This window comes from Phyllostomus hastatus, unplaced genomic scaffold (genome assembly GCF_019186645.2).
Source record: "Phyllostomus hastatus isolate PE091 unplaced genomic scaffold, TTU_PhHast_1.1 phas_scaffold_78, whole genome shotgun sequence".
Lineage (NCBI taxonomy): Eukaryota > Metazoa > Chordata > Mammalia > Chiroptera > Phyllostomidae > Phyllostomus > Phyllostomus hastatus.
The window spans coordinates 89,888,483-89,914,525 of NW_025334041.1; the positions used below are offsets into that span (position 1 = coordinate 89,888,483).

Below are 26,043 nucleotides of genomic sequence, written 5' to 3' on the forward strand. Positions count from 1 at the left end.
CTTAGATATTAATCCCTTATCAGATATACCTTTTGCAAGTATCTTCTCCCATTCAGTATGTTGTCTTTTCATTTTGTTGATGGTTTCAGCTTAAGATATATTTTGGTAGTTATATGTTTTTTTACTAGAGTATATTCTACTGGGATTATCTAATCAAATCATTCTGTTAAAAAGTTAAGCTAATTTTTTTTATGAAATAGGACATTTTGACATGATCATTTCAAAACAACTCAAACTGTTGAAGCATTGTTTTTATTACCAAGTAATATTTGCAACAGAAACCAGGGATCCTCACCCCGTCTCTAAACCACACCCCAGCAGGATTAGCAATGGGGTGAGGCTTAGAGATGAGGTGTGTCCAGTGTATATATTATTTAAAAACCCTATTTCTTAGGAGAAAATATTATGTTCTTTCATTTCATTTTATTTTCAAGATACAAATTCCTTTAGAAAGAGTAATAATTTAAGCTATTACTAGTAATTTATCCTTTCATATGAATGGGCTCTGATAGGAATAGGGGAAAAATGTGAAGTTGCTATCTACCCAAGGAAAGGGGAATCAAAAAAGAATGTGAAGGAAAGGGGGCAGAGCATGAAGATCCTCAGATTTTAACTAAAAAATCTTTCTTTCCTCCTACTTTTCCCAGGGGTCACCCATTATAAGGCAACCAGAGAGAGGAGTGAGAGAAATTTATGGTACTCAGCACCCTTGAGCCTCCTTTAAATTACTAAATTGTTTTTGAAAAACATGACTTCTCTCCTCACAGGAACGTTTCTGTTTCCTTCTCTTTTTCTCCTTCCCTTTCCCCATTTCTTCCCCCTATGGTTTGAACCAGGGGTTGGCAAACTATAACCAAAGGCCAAATCCAACATCATTCGTTGTAAATAAAGTCTTACTAGAGCACAGTCAGGCCCATTTGTTTATGTGTTGTCAATTGCAGCTTGCAAGCTCTAATGGCAAAACTGAATAGCTGAGAAAGAGACTGTATGAATCTAAAGTATTTATTATTTGACTCTTTACATGAAAATTCTGCTGACATCTGCTCTTAGCGATGGGACCCCAACTTCAGTCTTCCAGGATATGACTGAGCCTTCATAAGCTCAAAAGATTGCTAAACTCCCATTTAAACTTGCCAATCAGAATAAGCTCACTAACTAAACAGGACAGAATATGAATTCTAGAAATTGAACTAAATGCAGGTTTAAGAGCAGTGCCTGCTGGGAGTGATCCAAAGTCATAGGTTCAGTTTGCAATTTTTTGAGCAATCTGAAATGATCTAAAAATTTTCTTTTAGGCACAACACAACCAAAATTACCCAAATATCTCAATTAAGGATGATAATGACTACTATCATTATATACCTTTCATGTGCTAGGCACCATGATAACACTTTACAGGTAATGTATTGTCTTTTTTAATTCTTATATCAACCTTAGGAAGTGGGCACTATGATTATCCCCATTGTATAGCTGAGGAAACAGAAAGAATAAGAAACTTGCCCAGGACCACAAAGCTGAAAAGCAATGGCACTGAAATGCAAACGAAAGCCTTCTCAAATAGAGCTCATGCTTTAAAGCACAGGTGGCAAACACAAGGCCTATGGGCTGAATCCCACCCTGGCACCTCCATCTTGTTTTATCCAGCCTGGCACCTTGTTTCTATCTGGCAGCAGCACTGAGCTCCTTGCCCCTAGTTAAGGAGTAGTTACATTTATACAGTCCTAAAATTACATTTGGCCCTTTGAAGGCAACTGCGAGGCTTATGTGGCCCCCGGTGAAATTGAGTTTGACACCCCTGCTAAAGCCACTAAGCAATGCTACTCCTATGCCAAGACACCAGAGTTGGCCATGGTCTCAACTCTAGAATCTGAAGGGCTCCTGAGAAAGGGCTGATCTTTCTTGATCAGGGCTCAGACTGCCTAGAAAGAGAACTGTTGTGAAAGACACAGGAAAGAGAGGAATCTATCCACAAAACTAGGAAATAACTTCTTTCATTAAAGAGCCTTCCAGTTAAATATGGCACCATGACCACAGATGTACAACTTTTCTTCTTCCTGAGTCCCCACTAAAATGATGACAAAAGGAATAAAAAGGATATACATTCTCAAAAAAACAAGGAAGAAGGAGAAGAGACTTACCAGATGACAAATTTAGTACATTTTAGAAGGAAAACATATCGAGAAGGAGTGGTGACCAATTTAGTTAAGCAGGGAAAGTTAGAACCAGATGTCCCTACAAAGGGAGATAACACAATGGGAGGAGCATAATGACCCCCTACAGAATCCCCAAGAAACTCAGGAACCAACAGTGCTGCATATTACACAAGGCAAGGATCAGGCTCAAGCCTAAATACAAACTTAGATTTGGAGTGTAAAAGTCTTCATATAAAATGATGACCTTCCTAAATTCCTTTCCTCATACCACATAATCTCCAGGCAGAAGAGTGTAAGTGCATCCTTCTTAAAGGAATCAACTAGAGAGGCTCCAACTATAGCAAAGGAATTGAGTAGGATGAAGAAGTAAAAACTAGGAGATTAAGAAAGCTTTGTGGGCCTGTCAACTAGCCTACCTTATTTGTCCTGTCTTAAGAACCCTTACAGCAAAGTGTGTGCCCCACCCTCGGCACTCCCATTGTCAGATTCCTGGCTTGGGATGGTGAACAGCCCAGACTTCCACATGCTGACATATGGGTCACTCTCTGATGAAAATGTCACTCTCTGTGCCATAATGACACAGTGAAGCCCACCGGTTCACAGGCCCACAAAGCTTCCCACCATCCCACTCTTAAATAAGAACATGTACCCAAGGATTACCAGATTTGAGGAAAATCTCTAACATGAAAGATAAAACAAACCAAGAGAGAAGAAGGGACCAAGATGAAGCATAGATAATATGAAAACAAAACAAAATTTTATAAACTATAGTTAATATCCTCAGAGAGATAAGAAAATATTGTATCATTAAATAATAATTACATGCTATAGAAGAGAAATAATTAGAGAAAAAGAAGAACCCTTGAAAACTAAATTATGATAAATAAGCATCTTTTAAAAACTCAGTAGATTTGGAAGGTAAAATCATGCAAACCTCCTAAAAGAAGGTAAAAGAAGATGAAATGATGGCAAATAGGAGAGAAACAAAGAGACATAGAAGATAAATATGGTTAATCCAACATCTAACTTATAAAACTTCCATAAAAAGAAAACAAGAATGGTGAGATAAAAATTATCAAATACATAGTATAAGAAAATTTTTCTAAACAAAAATTATAAATCTTTTGATGGCCCCATACTTTTCAAACTCCAGGTGAACATAAAATATCCAGGAAGAAATCATTTTTAAAGACCTATACTAAGGCACATCATTGTGAAATTTCAGAATAAGAGTAAACAAAAATTCTAAAAAGAGTCCACTCAAAATACCCAGGTCACGTGCAAATATAAGAATCAGAATGACATAGGACTTCTCAGCAACAATAAAATGAAGAATGACAATGAAGTAATTCCTTCAAAATGCTTAGTCAGAAGTGATTTCCAATCCAGAGTTTTTTTCAGAGTCAAATTAAAATTGAGGTGGAAGAGGAAGGAAGACTTGCTTATAACTTTCCTGTGTTTTAAAGATCCCCATACCCTTTTTAGGATGCTACTGAAATAGGACCCTGCTGATGAAAACGAATATACTAAGGAAACATGTTTAAGGAGATCTCCAAGTAGGGGATCGAACCCCAAAGAATGGCAAAGGGAAGTCTCCATTATGGTAGCTATGCAAGATCTGAGCAGGAGAGCTCCAACCTTTTACAATGGAATGAATTAAATAAATTTAAACATTTGGAGCAAATAAACAGTTGAGAGATCTGACCAACCAACTAGGGAAACAATAAGATTTGGTGCTAATCTTAAATGCTTTTCACCAAATATTTGTAGTGCTCCACCTTTCGGACACGTGGTAGAATTGTTCTTCAAAGTCACCTGTGGTTGGTGGAGCCATGTGACTAGTGCTGACCAACAAATTGTAAGCGAAAGTGATGTGAGTCACACGTGGGCCAGATCATTAAGAGCTGGTTTGTTACCCTCCAGAGCACTTTTCTCTCTTTCATGGAGACTGATTAAGTTCCAGAAAATGGTTGCCCCAAGCGCCTCGGACTCTTAGTGACTGTAATAAGCAGGGTCCCTACCCAAACCCCCATTGCCAAGCCATAGTGGACATACAACATGAGCAAGAAAGAAACCTCTACTGAGCCACTAAGATATTGGGGTCATTACTCAACAGAATCTAGCTCATTTTGACAAGTATATAAAAATCCATGCATGTGTAAAAGCAGAGAAATTATTAGAATCATAGTATACTACTAATTCTGCAGGATAATATACTTATCATTGTGATAGTGGAAATTCTGACCTATTTAATTAAAATTTTTATATGACTATATTGAGAGGAAATAAGTGAGGTGGTGATTTAGGAGACCTAAATCATTATCTATTATAAATGCAGGGCCAACAGATAAAGTATAAAATTGATAAATTAAAACATAGCATATAAAGAATAGACTATATTATATAAAGACACATAGTATATGTCTGGGTAATGAAAGTGGAGCCGGGGGCTGCTTTGTTATCTAGAACCATTTGGTTTAGATTGTGTGCATATATCACTTAGAAAAAAAAGAAACTTTAATAGTGACTCTAAGCACTATTACAAATAGTTGAGTAATAGGTTGGGTTCCTCCCTCTTTGATTGAATTTGTGCCACAGAAGTCAAAGTTGTACTTTTCCAGCCCTATCTCTTAAGCTTTCTTCTGGACTGCTCCATGTTTCCAAGGCCCTGGGGTAGGGATAGGGGCCTCTGTGTCAAGCCTGAGCAAAGGTGTCTGGCTCTCTTTGGAGGGGAACAGTGTCATCAAGTCTGACTCATTTAAAAAAATAAACCCCTTGCGGAGCCAAGCCTGGTATTGCTGCTGGGGAGAAGCAGGAAAAAGCCACACGATTTTCTAGATGGATTCTGATCCCTGGCAATGTGGCAAACACTGGTCTGAAATTAACCCCAACCTGTGAGTTCCATCTTTGTTCATAAGTTTACTCATAAGTAAATACAAGGTTGGTCAAGGGAGGGTTTCAAGACTTACCCCTTTCAGTGGGCTGTATCTCCATTCCCAGTGAGGTAAAACCCTAAGGTCCAAAGAGCTCAAAGTAACCTGCAATGTTGTAAGAACAACCTTCTCAAGCTGCCCCTTGGTCTGGGTTCAGTGCCTGGAAGAGGAAAGTGTCTACCCATGTGAGTGAAAATAGCAGGGCTCAACAAGCCACCCCAATTAATGGTTGGAAACACTCCAAGAATGACAGATTGTCAGAATGGATGTTATTTCTTCAGAAATTACTAAAAAAGAAATACTAGCCTTACAAAGGGCTAGAAACAGTTCTAAGTGCTTTATGTATTATCTCATGCAGTTGGTATTATTCTGATCATCACTTAACAAATAAGGAGACTGAGACACAGAAAGCTTAAATATCTTGCCCAAGGTTGCAGAACCAGTAAGGTGCAGAGGTATAATTCAAATCCAGTGATGTCACTGGACCTGGGATCTCCAGCAAATGACAGGTAATATTTTGAGGGAAAAAAATCATTTTCCAAAATTCCACATCAAAGTTTTGCACCAGACAGAGTGGGGGCTGCTTTTCAAAAATGCTGTTGCTACTCGCACTTCCACAAAGCATGGATGCATGTGTGAAACAATCATTCCCCCGACTGCTTAGGTCTACTATTTATATGAAGCTATTTAACTTAATTACAAATAATTTAGGCTACAGATGGGAGCAAAGCAACATTAAGGATCTTGATTTTGAAACCGTTCTAAAATAGCTTTTAAAATCTAGGAAGCAAATTGTCTTTCCAAATGGAAATGAATGTGTGACGCAGTGAAGTCTTAAAGTTATTAGCATCTTTTGCTGAGCCCCCATCTAGTTCCTTTGTCATTTACACGATGTACAGTCTTTAATTTCAGCTCTGTGATCAAAGAGATGAAACTCGAGAAGCTCGCTATTAAAATCAATGGTTGTATTTGGCGAGAGAACAGCAGCGACATGATGCCTGCTCCTCACCTATTACAAGGGGAGACCAGACTCTCTTAATGGTTTCAGGCAGAGATGCCCAGCCCAATTTTTAAAGGAGGGTGTGAAGTCACACACAGAGACACACACACACAGTTCAAGAGAGAGGCTCAGCCTTGCCCATCCCATTCCATCGTACCTGTGAGGGCTCCATTGCTGCATGCAATGCCAGGAAACATGTTTTTAGGAATTCAGAGTATCACATTTCATAATTTGATTTAAATCAATTATCCCATCCCTCCCTGGAACAGACACAAGCTCCAAAAATACAAAATGTAAATGGAACCAGCTGCAGCAAAAGCCTTTTGCCAGGATGGATTTCAGTCAACGTAATCAGCCTCCTTTTGGAAGTACGTTATTGTTGAGAACCCGAGATTGCGTGAAACACTTCCAGGGTCCTGGGAGGGACCAGAAAGGAACCAAGTATGGGAGGGGAGAAATATAAGGAGCTAATCTTCTCTGTCCTGGCCTGCCTTTGCCCCAAACTCTTAAGAAGAATTAATTCACTCCTCTGGGGGATACTGGGAGACTGAGGATATTGGCAGCCTTTAAACGCTATCCTTAATTTATGGATATTTACTAAACCACATAATCACCCCAAGTTATCCCATTACAGGGCTCAGCAGAGCTGAGGTCTGCAGCTCTGAGTGTGAAGATGACTTGTGAAAGGTTTTGTGAGAGTGTGTCAGTGTTTATTAAAGAAGGCATGAGTACACCCCACAATTATTTAGGCTCCCAACATGCTGCCCACCATAGGGTTTGGTGTCCTTCCCTTGAAATCATTCCCCTTTATTGATTTACAATGATAATTCAATTAAAATAATTATTCTAATCAAACTTCTATCTTTTTGGCAGGTTCTATGGGGGCCTCTGCCCTCAATCTTATTTTAGCATTTTCTTTATTTGTTTTCTCACCAGGTTGACTTTGGCTCTCTGAATCTTTGGAAAATTTTATGTCATTGAGTAATCATTGTAGCTTTCTGGAGCTTTCCACTCAAGACGGAGAGAATGAGGGCAAAAAAGATATCCTAGGAGACATTATATTTTGAATTTTAGCCAAGTGGGGGCCAAGAAATGACTGAAGATCATGTATGGTTTTCTTGCCCACCTATTCACCCAAAATGCAGTCCAACATGTTAAAGCTGTAAGGGGAGGATGGATGGTCATCCCCTTTCTCAACTCTGGTCTTTTGTGATGTCCTCATTTTTTTTCCAGTGACTGTTGAAGAATATAAGAGCTGTATTAGATCGAAAGAATTCTCATATAACTCTTCTAATCTTCTCACATATTAGCATAACAGGTATGTCATTCCTTCTACACAACTAGATTGGGAGCTAGGTAGAACAGATCCTCTCAGGCCCATTTTAAAGATGAGGAAAAGCAACACAGTCAGCAGAGGCAGCTGCACCAACAACACACAGATAACATTGAAAGGGCTGTCACTTCCCACTTGGAGAACCATACAGGCACGCAAGTGAAAAAATAAACCACATATGTTTTAATTTTTAGCATTAATAAAATTTGCAAGGACATTGGGTCACCACAATTTGTACAATGACCAATTTTTTGCTTTAAAAAGTGTTTGTCCTGAAGAACACTAAAGACTCCAGGTGCATTTTTGCCTGAGAGATGCTGTTCTCTTGACCTGAATCACTGATGCTTGGTAATCCAACTGTGGCCTCTTCCACTTCTCAGCCTTGCAAATGAGCATACCAAAAAGATCTGCAACAGAAGAGACAGTCCTCTTTCTGGTGCTACTCTAAACCAAACATCAGACCAGGGATCTGGAGACTTGATTCAACAGCTCTGTCACTGGTTAGTAAATGTGATTATGGAAAATCCTTTTTATCTCTCTGGGTTTCAGGGTACCCACTAGATCTTCAGATTTTAGTACTACTTTAGCCCAAAGTGCCTCAATTTTTGAGATTCCAATATTTATCCCATTTGAAAATCATTTCTAAGAGAAAAACTGAACTTCAACAAGGCAACAGGCCAATCTTGGTTAGTACCTTCTTGGCAAAAATTTAAACCTCTTGATCCAAGGGAATTCCTGTTTATCGGCATAAGTATATCTTTAAAAAAAAATCTTTTTTTAAAAGATTTTATTTATTTTTTAGAGAGAGGAGAAGAGAAGGAGAAAGAGAGGGAGAAAAACATCAATGTGTGATTGCCCCTTGCACACCCCCTACTGGGGACCTGGCCTGCAACCCAAGCATGTGCCCTGACTGGGAATCAAACCAGCGATCCTTTGGTTCACAACCCATGCTCAATCCACTGAGCCACACCAGCCAGGCATTAAAAAAACATCTTTGATGGAGTTTAAAATATACTTGATGGTGTGTAAATTGAGCTATTTTACAAGTGGCAAATTCAAACCTGGAATGATGCTTTGAGCATCTCATCCTGCACCTAGAAGCAAGGTAGAGCCTGAAAATGAAAAGAAGGAGTGAGGACTAAGTGGTAATGGGAAAAAATACATAATAAAGAATAAATTTTTAAAAAAGAAAAGAAAAGGGTAAGAGTTGTAGCCCATGGAGCCTGAGTAGAAAGCCAGGAAAAAAACCTATGCAAGGACTGGGACTCTGGGTCATGGACTCTGGCTACTTGTTTATGACTCTTCTCTGTAAATCCTGCTCTGGGTAGAGCCCAGCTCAGGATTTATATTAAAAGCCACATGGAAAAATCAAAGGAAGAAAAAGAGGCTTTGGGAGAGATCATTAAAACAGCATTCAAAAAGAAAGGAGGCAGAGAGAAAGTTTCTTCCAAATCTCATTCTTTTCCAAATTTTTCTATGCAGGAATATCCATCTCAGGTGAGCCATCTTCCAGAGGGAACCTCTTCGCACATACACACTTTCTCCATCCCATTAGTATGAAACTAACAAACTGAAAACAAATTATATGTATATAATGTATGGAAATAAATTTTAGCTACATATATTACATATGACCCAGCCCAAACTATAAGTTCAAGGAAACAAGCATTTTATAAAGTGTACCATTCTATCTTTTATTCCTTTTAAATGTAATTTTAAGTGTCTAGAAAGATAAAAATAACAACAAAAACAAAAAGTTTTTAAGAAAGTAACTGAAGGAAATGGAACTAAATCATCTCCTAAAGCCACTTTTATGCACAGAGCCTACTCAAATACAGTATGATTTTTACTGTAGGAAAACATCTGGCCAGCTGGCCCATTCAATTGGGGGTATGACTATTACCTGGAGAATGTTCAGAACATGCAGAGTCCCAGACTGTCCTGCAGGTATTCTGATTCAGTGGTTCTGAGGAGAAGCCTAGGAATATGCATTCAAATAACAAGTCGGGCTAATTCTGATAGCATGTGACCCACTGACCAGATTTTCAGAAACACTGCCCTGGACGGTTTCCCCTAAAGACTCTTTCTCTCTCTCTTTTTAAAAATCCTCACCCAAGGATATGTTTTACTGATTTTAGAGAGGGAGAGAGTGAGGGATGGAGAAACACTGATGTGAGAGAGAACATTTATCAGTTGCCTCCCATATGCGCCTTGACCCGGGATCAAACCTGCAACCTTTTGGTGCATAGGACGACACTGTGACCAACTGAGTCACATGGCCAGGGTGAGACTCTAACTTATTAATAATCACTGAGTTTACTTGGGAATGCTGTCACCTACCAGGGCTTCTTAGATTGGCCTTTAATAGAATACTGGTTTAAAGAAGAAAGCACTGGACTAAAAGGCCAAAAGGCCCAGATTATATTCTCAACTCTGTCACCAAATAGCTGGATGACCTCATCTCTCCTGTAGTAAAATGAGCTAATAAATTCAACTGGCATTACATGGGGTGGTTAACATTACACAGGAAAATCTGTATTTTTCTTTCCTGAACAATGAAAATCAGCAGCAAGTACTATGAGATTCCTGGTGTGCTGCTTTAGTCTGGGTCTGGCATTGGTTCACCTACTAGATATTGGGAGGAAATATCCAAATCTGTTTAACGTGAATGGAATTTCCCATATACCCATTCTGAGCCAAACTAAAACACTGAGCAAGGAATGAAAGAAATGAGACATGCACCCTTACCTTTCCTAGAGAATTAATGTGTAAACTCACAGAATTCATTCTATACTAGAACTCATTATTAGAATTAGGAATCATTCCGTATTAGAGATATGCAAAACCCACATGGAAGGACTGAGAAACAGAGCAAAGAAAGAATGTTCAGGATTGTTCACCAATGTTCAGAATGTTCAAAGAAACAATGGGAGGAAAATGTCTGAGAGATCTTTGTGGAGAAAGTAAGTAATAACGAGTAAGATCTTTACAAGACATGGCCTTTGAGGTCATCAGACTGAAAGAGTCTTGAATTCTGGGTGTTGGCTAAACTGAGGCAGACTCCCTGGGACTACAGAACATAATAATTTCCCTCCTAAACTGGACCAGTTCTTTTCTCTCTCCTAGTTCATCTCCCCAAACTGGGCTGATGCCAAGTTTGAACATACATACATGCATGCATACACCTACCATTCCTTCAATGGTTTGCTCTTCTCAGCACAGACTGTGCTTTTTTCACTGGAGATAAAAAAAATGGATGAAGCCATGGTGCTGTTCTCAAAGTTTCCAGGAGAACCACACAGTTCAGTTGTGAGAATTTCACAGTAGCTATGTGTGTATCCCAGTGAGCTCAGATTAAGTAACCCGGGAAGATTCCATATCTTTATTCTTCTCTTTTTTCCAGATTAACTCATTCTGCCCAGTGGGAGAGTGACTGGAGAGGATTAGCACAGTATTAGCACAGTGTTATGATTCTGGTGTGGATCCTGGAGTTCAACTGTCTGCTGGGAGTCCTGGTGCTAAGTAACCCATAAACCACTGCCAGCTGTGTGATCCTAGAAACTCTCAGAACTTTGCCTGCCCTCAGCTGAAAAATGGGAACAATAAATTGATATATGTAAAGCACAGAGGACAGTGCCTATAAGCTACATATGGGCACTATGTAAGTGTTCACTATCAAGAGATCGCCTCCTCCCACAGCAGTCGGCAGATTCTTGAGAGCAGGAAATCCACAACCCCCAACCCTATCACAGATGGGCACCCCCCCAAGAGCATCTACTACATGTGAAACATTCAATAGGTGTGTTTGTATGTGGGCTTGCCCAGAAGAGCTTCCTTTAAACAAATCTGCATTTCCTTCTAGCCTGAGGTCCACTGTCTTCAGTGAGATGGAAAACAGCTGGTGAACACCCTTTTCTATTGCCCCTAGCACTCCACGACCATTCTCAGGTTACCCATCAGGCTCTTCCTTTCCATGTGAATCCATTCTTCATCACTGCCCTCCCAGCCCTTTAATGATCTTCTCTCCTTGACCCAGAACCTGCCCCAGTTCTCTGGGTCCACATTGCCCAGAGAGCTCCAAACAGGACAAGCCCACACTTTTCTCCAAAACACCTTTTCCAGTTTTGATCGGAAAAGGGCTCTGGTGCATATATACTGAAATACTTCTGAAAACACAATTCCATACACTTTCTTACTATTTCCTGCACCTTAACCTGATGGATTAACCTGATGGATTAAGGTGCCCCAGAAGGAAAGGAGTGGACTGTGCTCATAACTGAGAAAAGATATGTGAGCTGATAAATATCTTTGCCCACTGCAACTTAGATCAGAGCTAGAAAGTAGGCTTCATTTCATTCTCCTTTTTACACTGTATTGTCTGTACTCCTTCCAGATTCTGAGGTTATGTCTAAATTCAGTAAGAAATGGGCACCAATCAAATTGTAGTGTATGTCATGGGCTCAGGAGTTGGGAACAGTTTTGATATTTATTAGAACTGACCTAGATCTTTCTGTCAGTCTGTGAACTCACCTGGCAAACTTCTAACATGCTGCTATGCACATAGTCTCATTTAAAGAATGCAGTAAGCATTTCAGGTCAAATATTTTCTCAATTATTTTGATCTCTCAATAATGACTTTTAGGATTAAAAATATTCAACAAGGTTGCAATTAGCTGTAAAATGTGTTTCGTGGAAGGAACGACCTAAGCTATTATCAGCTTATCTACCACTATTCAACTTTAGACTAACTAGCTGGTCACTTAGCCAGGGCCTAAGGGAATCCAAGACAGTAGGTTTTGACTTGGAAGATGAAAAAGAAAGGAATTTGGAGGACAGTAGGTTCCTATTTAACATCAAGAGGTTCTTAAAAACTGCAACTTTCAACAAAATGACATACAAAAAACCAGTTTTACCAGAAGCTAACTGATAAAAACGAGAGTTACATTCTTAAGGCATATTTCTGGTTACACAAACATCACCAAACTTCTAAATAAAGACCTAAAACATTTTTAATATTAAACATTGAAATAAATGTGGGCTATACATACATTTAAGAAAGATGAATAAAAACAAGGAAGAGAATTATTTTCCAACCCACTTAGTCCAGTTCAGGGCCGTAGGAGTCAGGAGCCACCCGGACAGGACACCCTTCCGTCACAGCGTGCACTCGCACCCACGCTACTAGGACTGGGACGATCAGACACACCAGCTCACCTCACAGGCACATCTTTGGGGTGTAGAAGGAAACCAGGGTCTCCAGAGAACACCCACACAGACACAAGAGAATGTGCCAACTCCACACAGATAGGGGCCCCAGCCAGGGATTGATTTTTTCCTCATCGTTATAACAAAATGATGTTGAACAAAATGACATCATTCGAGGACTTGTACTTTCCCAAAACACACACATGGACAGAGTTACACAGTGTAGTCTGGACAGTCATTATGGGATGTGAGGGCACACAACATTGGAGAGAATAATAAATGGAGTGTCACAAAAATGGATTGGTTTTAGCAAGATAGAGATTTCTAACAAGTACACACCATCTGTTTCACAAATTTTCTCATTCCTGGGCTTAGGGAATAATTCTAAGTTTCCAAAATGCATAAAAGCTATGCAAGACACCAAAGTCACTAATCAACCAGATGAAGCAAATCAGCTAAGGTCTATGTGGCCTGCTAAAGAGGAACCCAAGGAGGTGCAGGCATTCAGCTCAGTGCTTTGGTGAAAGGAACTGAATGAAAGATTGGCAGTCTTTCTTCCTTCTGGGATTTGTAGATCTTTAATTACTGTATTCGCCTGCCCTAAGGATGTTCACATATTAAGATCTCTAACATTAGGATGCATCTTACAATCAATGGCACATCATAGTTTAATTGAGAACTTGTTTTTCCTTTCATAACGGAACACAAAATAATGCCATCTATTACATCTGATGACACCTTAGATGTAATGAAATATGGTATATTGGAAGGGGGATTTAATACATGGGAATATAAAAAGAATCCTTTGCCATCTTTTCTCTGGGCTTCAGCCACATCAGCACAGCCCTCCAAGCCTTTGTCTTAAATCCATCAAGTGTTTGGAGAGTCCCTAAGACTTCCAGGCACAGTGATTATGCTTGTGTGGCTACATGAAAAATCTTGTCAGAAAGGGAAAAGGCAAGCTGGCCCTATTTATTTTAGTATGTCTTCAGCTATTTTAAAGGGTTTTTTCTTACTTCCATGTTGGAGGTCTTTCTACCAGTTTGGAAAAGTGCTTCTCTTCCTCAATTCCCCAAACACACCAGTTAAATTTTAAAGCTTTGGGGTTTTCTATGTGGCCCTCTGTTTCTGTTAGATCAGGAAACAGCCACTGAAGAAGGAAGGAATGCTTTCAGAGTGTCACTTACACCCCAGAGGCTCTGTACCACCCACGGTCTTCCCTCTCTGCCTCTCGAATGAATCAGAGCAGAATTAAATATCAAAACTCACTCAGACACTCCCAGTTTCTCCAGGCCTTCGGTCCAGCCTTTGCCACCTGGTGAGGAATACAGCTTAGCTGAGCTGTGGGAATATAAAATAGAGTTGCTCTTGGTGCCTTGTCAATCAACATCTAATCCCACGCAAAGGCAGATAGTGCAGCCATGTGCCTGCCACATGTAGAATGTTACTCAGCCACCTTGGAGGGAGGGAACCACTCCTCCAGGGAAATTCTAATAGCCCAGACATTTGACTCAGGGATTCAAGTGGAGGAAGAGAGGAGAGGTGGATCAGCAATGAGTCCATGGCAAGTATCAATGTGCCTCTGGCTTCTCCTGTCTTGATCATCCAGCTCTGCATGGGAAAGAAAAAGAAGGAAAGAGGACAGGCAATAAAAGATAAAAAGGAGAAAAGAGGAAAAAGGTGTTCTCTTCTGGAAGCATAGGCAGGAAGCAAGAGGAGCACATTCTCCCAAAGTTACATTTCTAAACACAAATTTGTAAGGTACTCTGTTGATATCACTAGTGCTAAAAATAATACAGGAGAAAAGACAACAATGTGAAAGCAAGAAGCTAAGAGAAACCCTCTGTGAGAAAACCTGTAAGTAGAGAGTGGGCCTTTCTCTTTCCCATAAAGAATGCCACATGGATGCCATGACTCTGTTTAGGGAAGTGGCTTAGTCAGGAGCCAAGAGATGGTGACACGGAAGAAGCTAAGTTGACAGTCATTGAGGTGGACTTCAAGGAGTTCAAGCTCAGTCACAGAGAAAAATTAAAAATCTATTAGCTACGGTAACTAGCTAACAGAACAAAAATACATTCATACATATGCACATGCCCTCCAGTGAATGCAATAGGTGTCTCTGTCTCTGTTTGTTTGGCAAAGCCCTAAAGGAGAGTGATACCTTTCTGAAATCCTCCCTCCCCATGTTATTTACCTTTAAATTATGTTTGCTCATACCTACAGAGTATTAAGACACTTACTGATTTATCAAAGGAACTCACAGGAATGAAACCATCTTCAAACTGAGACTTCAACAGAATTGACAGGTGCAATAGTTCCCTATGGAAGAGCTATGACATGCAGAGGAACATGACTATCACTGTCCTAAATTATCTGCAATAAATTGTCCAAGTTCCTCCACTTAAGGATATGAACACATCTCTTTCTCTTGGGATTGTGTGAGAAGCAAACATACCTTTACTTGTCTGATCTACTCCTTTGTGGTTTTAAGTAGGGGAGAACAAGTAATGCATCCTCATCAAAAAGAATATTTTTCTTCTCTAATTCAAAAAGCTTAAGAAGAAATCCTTACATGTGTATAGAACCTTCTACTGTTCTAAGTATACTCAACTGTTAGCACATTTGATGCTCACAGGCATTAAAGCCCATAAATGAGATATGCATTTACAATTATCTTAATACTACCAAACAAACCAGCAATAGTTCTAAAACTATTACATACCAGCTGCTCACGGCCTCAAGTGATCTTTCCATCCACTATCCTACCCTTCCCTAGAGCCTTTTTCCCTTCCTGGTCAGTTCTGCCTCTTTTACTTTTTTTTAAAGCCCTGATTGTGTTTATTTTATTTAATCTTTAATCCTCACCTGAGGTTATGTTTATTGAAAGAAAGAGAGAGAAACATCAATATGAGAAACGATGATCAGTTGCTTCTGGTATGTGCCTCAACTGGGGATCGAACCCACAATGGGGATAGAACCTGCAACTTTTTGGTTTACAGAACAATGCTCCAACCAACTGAGCCACCAGGCGAAGGTACTCTTTTACAACTTTTATTATTGTTGTTATACATACAGGTATTTGCATTTCTGTTGCCTCTGAAGATCTTTATTCATAAGATGGTAAATCTCCCCCCTTTCCCTTCCTCTATCTCACTCTCTCCCCTCTCTCCCCTCCCTCCCTCTCTCTTCTCTCCTTCCTACCTTCCTTCCTTCCTTCCAACTCTCTTTTTTGTACTTCCATTACCCTGATCAAATGACGCCCACATATTTCCAACAGATTTTGTCTTGTTTCCCTTTCATGGCCTCATGCACTTGGGCTTACTCTTTAGTACTTACTCTTGTTCTCCTTGTGATTTTTTGTACAATGTTTACTTGCACTTCCTCACTCTGGTTCTATTTCTGCTGTCGCAAAGATAAGTTGATGTTAGTCTCAAATCATCAACTTCAAAATGGAAATTACTTATTCGTACAGAGAATCATTCCAAAATGTTTCTTCTTACAACTCAGCCTTTACTCATCACCCCTACCACAGGATTTTAAAGCTGAAAAATACCTATGAAATCTAATCCAACTATCTCATTTAAAGATGAGTAGAGTGAGCTGAACTTAGATCTCATCATCTTTGGTCTTTGCAACATATACTGGTATCTCACCCAGTCACATCTCCTATCTGAATTTTATTCTTGACATTGTCACCTAGTGCCCCAAATGTAGTCTGAACTCATTCAAATTCCTTCATTGAGTTCCTCACCCTTCCCAACACCCCCTCACCCCAAACCCTGCTGCTCCTCCTCGGTGAATATACCATCATCCACTACATGTCATCCTTGACTTGGTGACATCCTGATTCCTCTCCCTTCTCTCTCCATCCCCAGCTCATCTCTTGATCTATCCCCTTCTTTTGAGCCTCATCACTATCCTAGTTCAGGCCACTAATAGCTCTTACTTGAATAATTACAATAGCCTCCTAAGTTCCCTGTTCCCCTCTTGTCCATGTCCAACTGCAACCTCACCTCCTTGCAGCAGCTAGAGGGAATTCTCTAAAAACAAAATCTGATTATGTCACTACGCTGATTAAAACTATGAATGAACCTCATTGCCATTAAGGGAAAGTCCAGACTCTCAGCTAGGATACAAAGTGGTCTGCATTTTGGCCTCTCCTCATCTCTAATTTCTGCATCTTTGATTGAAAGACTAGTATTAGTCCAAAGCCTTGCCCCTTCTTCTGTACTTTTTCTGAAAACATTTACATAAGGAATTCCTTTTCTCTCACACAACTCCACTCCAGTAAGACAAACAACCCAATCAAAAAATGGGCAAAGGACTTGAACAGACACTTCTCCAAGGAGGACATACAGAGAGCCCAGAAACATATGAAAGGATGCTCGGCATCACTAGCTATCAGAGAGATGCAAATTAAAACCACAGGGAGATACCACTTCACAATGGTCAGAATGGCCATCATAAACAAATCAACAAACAAGTGCTGGAGAGGATGTGAAGAAAAGGGAACCCTAGTGCACTGTTGGTAGGAATGCAGACTGGTGCAGCCACTGTGGAGAATAGTATGGAATTTCCTCAAAAAAATTAAAAATGGAACTGCCTTTTGACCCAGCAATTCCACTGCTGGGATTATATCCTAAGAATCCTGAAACACCAATCCAAAAGAACCTATGCACCCCAATGTTCATAGCAGCACAATTTACAATAGCCAAGTGCTAGAAGCAACCTAAGTGCCCACCAGTAAATGAATGGATTAAAACACTGTGGTACATTTACACAATGACATACTATGCAGCAGAAAGAAAGAAGGAGCTCCTACCCTTTGCAGCAGCACAGATGGAACTAGAGAGCATTACACTAAGTAAAATAATCCAGGCAGTAAAAGACAAATACCATATGATCTCACTTGTAAGTGGAACCTAACCAACAAAACAAACAAACCAGCAAAATATAACCAGAGACATTGAAATAAAGAACTGACAGCAATCAGAGGGGAGGGATAGAGGGGTAAGGGGGGAAATAAGAGAAGGGTCATCAAGGAACATGTATAAAGGACCCATGGACAAAGTCAAAGGACATAGGTTCAAGGTGGAAGGTGAGGATGGCTGGGGCAGGGCATTGGTGGAGTGAAAATAGAGACAACTGTACTTGAACAACAATTTAAAAAATAAAATAAATTTTAAAAAGAGAACTCCTGTTCTCTTCTGTGTCTCTCATGAACCATGTCATTGCTCCCTCGAGCTTTGTGTGGGTAGCATCATTACCCTCCTCTGGCCTCTAGTCCCTCATCACTTTCGCAGTATCTTCTCAGACTTACACTATTTTTCCTCAGCTTAGTTCACTTTTATTTCATAGAGATTATTTGCTTTCTATTCTGGGTTTCCTCTGCACCTTCCCATTAATGATATGAGAAACCTGCCCACTAGACTGAAGTTTAAAGGCTTCACTTTTCTTTCCTTTTTGATACAAGGGCCTGTACTTGCCCACATAGCATTTGCTCACCCCTCTCTCAGCTGCCCTCACCCCCAACCTGATCAACCAGCACTGGCAGCGACCTGCTGTCTCATGTGCAAGAACACAGAAAGGCGCCTGCTCCAGCCAGGAAATTAGAATTCATCCAGAGCAGGGAGGTCCCCGGATCTGTTCATTCATATCGAGCCTCAGTTCCTTCCTACTGATGTTTGTTCTTCCTTTTACAGCCCCAGCATCATTCCTTTTGGCACAGGAGATGAATGTAAAGGAGGACTGATGAAGTTTTCACTGCACTGGTCATTCATCAACAGTGCCCTGGTGCTGCCAAGCACCCGGCCAAAATGGTTTCTTTTCTTCTTATTCCATGCTTAGTTTTAAATCCTTTTCCCTCTGCTAAGTAAGCATTTTTGAAAGCCTCTGTTCACTTTAAGCTTCAGCTTTCTGGCCTTAAAAAATTTTTTCTTTTCATTTTTTTTCTTTTTCATGCTAGACATTTTCTTTTATGCATCCCCAGTTTCAGGGTTATTCTTCTGAATTTTATACCTCTTTAAAAATCTAAGTTCATTGGAGAATGACCTGTAGAGCCTACCCGGGCTCTGTGGGTTTCTTTTCTTTTTCGATCTCACTTACATCCAGTCCTCTGAAATCATCAGAAGAATATCAGGGTAGAATCAAGAGTAATTTAGCATGGAGCTGTTTTTCATTTACTTTTAAGGTACTCATTGTAAACTTGATTCATAAAACATTGTAGAAAATACAGAAAATCTAAAAGAAAAAGGCTAACTGTATTCAGAAGTTGGTCAACTAGGAGTGATCATCACTGATATTTTGGAGTATACGTGCAGGGGTTTTTTTCCCCCATGATTAGCAAAAAAATGGGATCCTTTGTTCATCCCATTTTACTGCATGCTACATTCACTTAACACTCTACTGTGCACATCTTTCTATGTCAGTGAATATTGTTCTGCAACATCAACTTTAAAAACTATGTAGAATTTCAAAATATATACGAGCTATTATCAAATCAACAAATACCTATTGTGAGACTTAGGCTGTTTTCAACATCTGGCATTTAGAAACAACTGTATAACAAACATTGTTGTAGGGGAACCTTTGTGCATATCAGTGATTATTTCTTTAGGATTCATTACCAGAAATGGAACTGCTAGGTCAAAGGGTATATGAATCAAATTTGGGGGGTATAAATCAAAATCACCTTCCAAATGGGCTTCCCGTTCTCTGTAAATGTACAATTTACATTCTCTAGAGGTAAGCATGGGCACTTCCCACATCCAGGATAATAATAGTATTAAAAAATGTTAAACCTTATCCAGTTTTATAGGTGATATATTATTTGTTGTTTTAATTGCATATATTTACTACTAGGTAATAATATTGTCATATTTATTTACTTTATTTTTCTGCTTTTGTGAAATGTCTGTTCATATCCTTTGCAAATACTCTTACTGGAGTTCCTGTCTTTTTCTTAAAACACAGGCATTCTTTATAAGATATTAGTAGGCCTATCTTTATAAATATTTTATTCCTAGTTTTCATTTACTTGCAGATTTTCATTATTCTTTATGAAAAGTATTTTTTATTTAATAAATTAAATTTATTATTCTTTTCTTAAATATAGTCTACCTTTGGTACTATGCCTTACATGTCTTCACCAGCAAAAGATAATTTTTTAAAGCATCCATATTTTCTTCTTGTACTTTTATGAATTCTTTTTTCTAATTAACTACAGAATTCATATGGAACTTAATTCGGTATATGGCATGAAGTCAGAGAGATTATTTTTTGCCCCAAATGGGTAGCCATATGTTTGAAAACTATTTATTAAATGATCTTTTCCTCCACAGTGATTTTAAGTACCATACTTATACACAAATTAAAATATTTAGTTAGGTCTATTTTTGAATATTTTATCCTGTAGTGTTGAAAAGAATTATAACTTTTAAATCTCCTTATTCAGAAATGAGGTAAGATAAGTTTGTTGTTTTTCTCAAATAAGTCTTTACATTTCTCATTAAGTTTGTGTGAACACATTTTATATTTCTGGTTGCTACCATCAATGGGGTTGTCCTTCTCATTGTATTTTGTATTGGGTCATCACTAGACACAGGAACTAATTGTACTGGCTGTTGTGCTGGGCAGCTCAGATCCTCCTGCTTGGTTTGTGCACTCATTTCCCAAGCTGCTGGGTGTTGATGGATAACAGACGGAAGCTAAGTCCCTCCCTGGAACTTCCCTTAGCAGTACAGAGCTGCTGCCCAAAGTCAGCCCAGACAGCCCGCACCTAATGATTGATAGATTAGGGGTATCAAGATCTAGACTCCTTAATTCAAAGAAAGGGAGATTCTCAAGAACCACTCCAGCTCCAGAGCCACCCCCCCCCCAACCCCCGGGGAAGTGGATGTAGTTCTTGTGGCAACTGCATCACAGTCTTAAACCCCCTGCACTTCCCCTAAGGTATTGATACTGAGAGCACTCACCAATAAAGTTCTGGTATGTAAGCCTCTGTCTCAGAGTCTGTTTTCCAGGGCACAAGTCAGTCCTAAGAGAGTTGTCAGGAGTGATCTGAGAAAAAGACTGAATACAGTTGTAATGCCGTATAGTTTCGGAACTGGATCACCTGCTAACCAGCTGGCAATAAGGACCCTATGCCCAGTGGTAGGTGGAGCACTGAAAACTACAGGCTTGCTATAGCAGTGCAATTGCTGAAACTTTTCACTAGTGACAACCTGGGATAGGATATCCTGGGAAGAAAATGCACTGGCAGGTGTAGTAGCTTAAGGTTGGAGAGGTTCTGAGGAAGTATTAATTATAAGGACAATGGAATCTAATGGCTTGCTGAGTGGCTCTGAGGCATTGGAGAAAGACAAGAAAAGGCTGAGGGTAATTAATCACTAATTGAAGGCTAAGTGTAAAAATCAGAGGACCTCCCAGGCAGCATGTAAAGAGACTTTGATTTTTGATCTCCTGGGGGAGGAGGGGGTTAAGGATCAAACCCAGGACTTAATTATAAGAGTAGCAAAGCTTAAGAGAAAGTTGAATTCTCAGCCCTGGTAAAGACCACTTTGTCAAGGTCAAGACCCTGATTGGTTAGGAGTGGGAACCTCAAATTTGAAATGTATCATTTGAGTCAGTGCACCTGACAACCATTACACTCCAGATCTCCCTGACCTCTCTGGGCCTACAGAAGTGGCCCACTGCTTCACACCATTCTAGAGCACCCCTTGATTAAAGAAGACCCAGAGGCTCCTGTCCTACGAAGCAACATATATCCTCCCCCACCTTCCCTGCTGGGAGAGAGAATAATACACACGGTTAAGTCACAGATAATCTAAATGATGTTGTGCTGGACCTTCAAATGAAGGAGGGAAATTATCTCAAGATGCTGTAAGACCCAGCCAACTTATACTCATAGGACATGGGATGCTGAGGGCTCTGGAGTGAGAGTAAATGCAGAACATAAAGTTGGGCAAGGGAGAGTTTTTCAGTATGGGGTCACTATTCTATAACACAGGATCTAACTTAATATCCCGGCCCAGGAAATCACACTAATGCTTGCTAGGATTGCTCCTGGAAGATCAGAGAAAGAAAGAGCCCATACTAAATAAAGTAGAAATGCCAAAACTGCCTTAACAAATGGCAGATGGCTTAAAAGCCCAGGGAAGCAGGCATGCTACTGTGAATATACTATGTAGGACCAGAAAGTTCACCTGTTGATTATGTTCTGCATTGGGGTTCAGAGGACACCCCATTCACAAAACAATAAGGCAGTAAGCATGGGCTGGTGAGAGCGGCTGTCGATTGTAGGCCAGAGCAGAGGAAAGGAGATATTGGGGGTTTTTTTAAGATTTTATTTATTTACTTCTAGAGAGGGAAGGGAGGGAGGGAGAGGGAGAGAGGGAGAGAGGGAGAGAGAGAGAGAGAGAGAGAGAGAGAGAGAGGGAGAGAGAGAGAGAGAAACATCAATGTGCAGTTGCTGGGGGCCGTGGCCTGCAACCCAGGTATGTGCTCTGACTGGGAATTGAACCTGCAACACTTTGGTTCACAGCCCACACTCAATCCACTGAGCTACGCCAGCCAGGGTGAAAGGAGATATTGTTTTAAAAGAACTGGGCTGAGTTATCTACAGAATCACAGAGATCAGGCTAACAGCTCTGAGGGGGGTGGTTAGAGGGTAGAAGGGTTGAGGAAGAAGGACTCATGGACATGGATAACAGGTGATGACTGTGGGGGGGAAGAGTTATAAGGTAGATAAATGATAATGGAAAAAAAACACAATAAAAATAAATTTTAAAAAAATGGGCTCACTGGTAGCCATTGAGATGAGAGATCCAAACTATAGAGGCCTGATAGTGACACTTAACTGTCAAAAGCAAGAAAGGCACATGAACACAATGAGTTTCAAGGTCCACGTGGCAGCCAGGAGGGTCTGACTCATGTGGAGCTATGTAGATGGCATCCCTATGAGCACAGCAAATGGGCAGCCAGTAAGGGTGGTGATCAATATAAACAACCTAAGAAATCATGGATGGATGATCAGGAGGCCTAGGGCAGACACCTTCCATAAAAAGGCATGACCCCTTGCCCAGTTTCTGAGCTTGAGTTTCTCTTCTAACTCAGAAGCCATTAACTCAAGGAGGGGCTCTCCACTCAAAAGGAAGGACTCTGTCACACCAAGGCAAGTAGGCATAATAATTTCCCCAATCCTTTTCTAAAGAGAACTATAGCCACTTAATCTGGTAACCATATACTGTGGAAAGTGAAATAAACTATCACTCAAGGACTACTGAACAAAGGGTCTGAGTTGATATCTGGGCACACAAAGTACCCTTAAGGCCTCTGTTAGAGTGGGAGCTCTTGGGAGCCAAGTAATAAATGTAGTCCTGGGTCCAATCTTGTTTACAGGCCTAGTGGGCCCACAAATCTACCCCGTGAAAATGTCCTTGTATGCCAAGTGTATAAATGAAATGGACACACTTGGTAATTGGCAGAGTCCTTACATGAGTTCCTTGGTCTTTGTGGTAAGAGCTATTATAGTAGGAAAAGTCAAGTAGAAGCCTCTGAAACTTCCCCTTTGCAGTCAAAAATTATAAATAAAAACCACTATCATGTCCCAGGTAAAACAGCAAAGATTATTGCCACTCTAAGGACCTCATTATATCTAAGATGTGGGGGCTGGGGATAGTGCCCATTATACCCATTTAATTCACTAATCTAGCTACTATAGAAACTAGACAGATCTTGGGAATGACAGTGGGTGACATCAAACTTTGTAGCTCCAATTACAGCTGCTGTGCCAGATGTGGTACCTTTTCCAGAACAGATTGACATGGCCTCAAATATGCTGATACACAGGCATTGATCTGAGAATCCCTATTTCCATCCCTACCACCAAAGAATGATCATAAATAGTTCTCTTTCACTTTGGAACAGACAACAGAATACATTAACCATCCTACCCTGCCATACTGTAGCATTAGGAGACTGGATCTACTGGATGTTTTTCAGAATATCACACTGATCCATATTGACCAGCATGAGTAAGAAGTAACAAGCATGTTGGAAGCCTTAAAAAACACCTCACCAGAGGGTAGGAGATAAACAAAGATTCAGGGACTTTGCCATATCAGTGAAGGTTTTAGAGATCCAGGATGCCAATTCACACCTCCCAAAATAAAAGACAAAATTCTGCATCACTCACCTCCTATCAATGATGAGGAAGTACAATATCTGGTAGTCGAGGTTCTGGAGGCAGCATTTTCCATATTTGAAAATATTGCTCTAATCTCCCTATTAGGTGACATGATAGGCTACCAGTCTGGAGTAGATCCCAGAGCAGGAAAGGGCTGTTGCAAGGCAGAACATGTTGTAATGAAAGCAGGACTACCAGACCCTGTGGAATTAGGGGTATCAGTGTGGAGGAAAGATGCTCTATAGAAATTATGGTAGGCCCCAATGAAAGAATCACAGAACAGGCCCCTACAGTTCTGGAACAAGGACATGCCACCTACAGTGGTGAAGTGACATCACTTGAAAAATGGTTCCTGTGTGCTACTGGCTTCTGGTGGAGCAAACTATTGGACATCAAATGACAGTGTAGCCAGAGCTGCTCATGATGTCCACTAATCAGGCATTGCACCATTGGCCAGAATGGCTCAACATGAACTAAGCTCTGTCAAACGTAACAAGTAATGAAGTCAGGGAGGCCCAGCAGCAAGGCCTGATAAGGTGAATGTTGTCCTACAAACAGAGCCAGAGAACACAAGCAAGTAGCACAAGCAGGTGGCCTAAGCCCCCAATTCATTCACTGCTATTACACCAGTGCCTCACCTTCAGCTCAAATGTATGGTAATGTGGGCAGAGTCCTTTAAGACTCTCCCATGGGACCAAATGACAAGGGGGAAAAAGGCTGAGTTGGTTGGAGTCACAGAGTGAAAATGGACAGGACTATGCAACAGCCCCATTCAGAGGTTGTCTAAAATGTCAATGGTACAGAAAATCCTGCCAAGGGGCAGAACTTCAGAAGATGTACCTGGTAATGCACTTGTGTGGAATGAGAAGTGGATCAAGGAAACAATGTATGTGGACTTAAGGCCAAGGTGAATGGCTTACCTGGTGTGTCAGGAGTCTGAAGGAGAGAAACTGAAAGTTCATGGACAAGAAGAGTTCAGGAAAAAGCATGAAGATGATTTATAGAAGCAAGTGTGAAATGTGGAGGTCTTTCCCTCTCATGTTAACTAACCCACTAAACAAAGAGGCAAGCAGGATGCCCTGTCCAGCTGATGTTACAGCCAGCCTCTGCATCAGCCACTCCAACACTGGCAGAATGTGTATAGGAACAGAGTAGCCATAGAAACAGGGAGATAAGGGCTGTGCATGGGCCTAACAGCGTGAACTCCCAGACATCAGAACTGATATAGTTCTACTGCTGCCACCAAATGTCTAATCTACCAACAACAGAGAATAAAGCTGAGTTTCTGAAATGGCACCATTTCAGACAACCAATGATTACATTGTACCCATCGTATCCTAGAAAGTGACTGACCTTGATTATAACTGAAATACATTCTAGGTACCCATTTGCCTTTCCTGTCCACAGGCTTCAGCCAGCAACACAATTTTAGGGTAGACTATTTGATCTGCTGACCGATACCAGATGCACAACAATGGGTACATGGTCATTAGATCCACTAGTCCTGTAACATATCACATCACCCAGAAGCTGTCAGCCTGACAGAGCAGTGGGATGGCCTTTTAAAAGTATAACTGAGGTGCCAGTTGGAGAGGACACTCTGCGAGAATGAGGCATCCTCTCCAGCACATAATAGATACCCTAAATCTATGCACATTACATGGTGCTGCATCTCCATAGACAGAATATACAGGTTCAGGGGAAAAAATAGCTGGAAACAAAAGCAGAACCACTTACCATCCTTCACAGTAACTCCTTTGAGGGAATTTGTGAATCTTCTGCAGACTTGGCAACCCTGGGTCGCAGAGGAGGAAAACTTCCAAGGTGATACAGCAAGAATCCCATTAAACTCTATGCTATGACTTCCCTATGGTTGGTCACTTCAGGATCCTCATGCCAAGAAACCATCAGCCAATGAATCACTAGGGAACTGACGTAATCATCAGGAGAAAACAGGGCAGCTGATATACACTGGGCCACGGAATAATGTTCTTGGAAGCCAAGTGGTCTACTGGGGTATCTCCTGGCAACACCTTGTTTAATTTTGACAGTAAGTGGTCATGTACACAGCTATTGCCTGAGAAGACCATGATGACCAGGGCTCTGCCCATTCAGACATGCAGGTCTTATCCCCTGGTAAACACCTAGACCAGCAGAGGCGCTAGACAATGGTGAGGTGAAGCTAAAGTTGGGTAGTAGAGAAGGACGGTGAATACCACTTGCCGTCTTGAGAC

General features: G+C 40.6%; 1 long non-coding RNA gene across 1 annotated transcript in view; it reads right to left on the reverse strand.

Moving 5' to 3' along the window:
- The window catches only part of LOC123811767, a 166,601-nt gene that overhangs the window by 109,431 nt on the left and 31,127 nt on the right, over positions 1 to 26,043 (reverse strand). Inside the window, exon 4 of the long non-coding RNA XR_006784438.1 lies at positions 13,894 to 13,965. This is a non-coding gene — a long non-coding RNA (uncharacterized LOC123811767). The remainder of the gene's footprint in view (positions 1 to 13,893; positions 13,966 to 26,043) is intronic.